General features: G+C 24.9%; 1 protein-coding gene across 2 annotated transcripts in view; it reads left to right on the top strand.

Annotated features, from left to right (window-relative positions):
* Positions 1-29, top strand: part of LOC107630735 — a 24733-nt gene extending 24704 nt beyond the window's left edge. For both annotated transcript variants that reach the window (XR_002359557.1, XR_002359558.1), the window contains exon 7: positions 18-29. The gene's annotated coding sequence lies outside the window, so the exon portion shown is untranslated. The remainder of the gene's footprint in view (positions 1-17) is intronic.

Raw genomic sequence — 1143 nt, 5'->3', positions numbered from 1 at the left:
AACCTTAAAATTTTTAGTATATATATATTCTTATTTTTTAAAGATATCGATGAGACTGAAATTTTGTATTTGGACTAAAATTTTAATTCCAAATTTTAATCACGAAACATAATACTATTTTATCTTTTAATTCTCTAAAAAGGGTGAATACCTATTTTAGTCGTTGATAATTTTTTCGAAGAATTACGACGTCCCAAGAAAAAAAAAATCATTTCGACCCTTGATAATTAACTTTGTGAGACTGGTTAGTCTCTCTATCAGCTATCTCTCTCCAAAACATACTTATGTGACTACTAATACTAATATATTTTTCATTTAATTTTTATAAGTAAACAAATTTAAAAATTACTAATATTTCTTAGTTTTATACAATAAATTTAGTTAATAAATTTGAAAAAGATAACCAAAAAAATTAAAAAAAAAACTAACAATTACTCTTAAAGTAACAAGACTACTAATAAAAAAGAATTTGTTAATTTTAGTTGGCTCTTAACGAATAAATCAATAGTTTAATATGCTATGTAAACTTATTCCGTTAATAGAGAGAAAAAATATTGACAGAAAGAACAAATAATTTTACAAAAATAAAGTTTAAGAACCGAAAATGATATTTTTTTTTTATTTAGAATATCGTTATCTTTTGAGATAATTATGAGACCATAGTTTAAAGTTTTTTATCTAAAATCCTACCTAAAGATCTCTGGGGCTTATGGTTTTTGGTCATTAGAACACTGGTCTTCAACAACACCAAACTTGTTTTTGGACAGAAACATCACCAAAACTTTTGAACTACCATATTAATTGATTTGGGCTTCCCCTATGAGACCCGGTTATTCTTAACATTTGTTTTATAATATAAGCCCATTACCAAGAAGTTACTTAATTGTGGCAAAATGAAAATCGCTAATATCGGACCTCCAAACAAATTTTGTACAGTGAAAATAAGCGGTAAACTATTGAAATGGTATTTGAAAAATTTTGCTTCCACAAAAATTACTTTAAAATATGTGAATAACAAATTAGTTTTAGAAGATTATTAAAGTTGATAAAAAATGACCAAACGTAAGCTATCTATAAATAAAAAATGTTAACTAATGAAAAAGCTGAAATGATAAATTTTGATGAGGATTTAGGACTTGCTTG

The sequence above is a fragment of the Arachis ipaensis genome, chromosome B03, assembly GCF_000816755.2.
Source record: "Arachis ipaensis cultivar K30076 chromosome B03, Araip1.1, whole genome shotgun sequence".
NCBI lineage: Eukaryota > Viridiplantae > Streptophyta > Magnoliopsida > Fabales > Fabaceae > Arachis > Arachis ipaensis.
The sequence above is the reverse complement of the archived record's forward strand: the minus strand, read 5'-3'. Positions and strand labels throughout refer to the sequence as shown.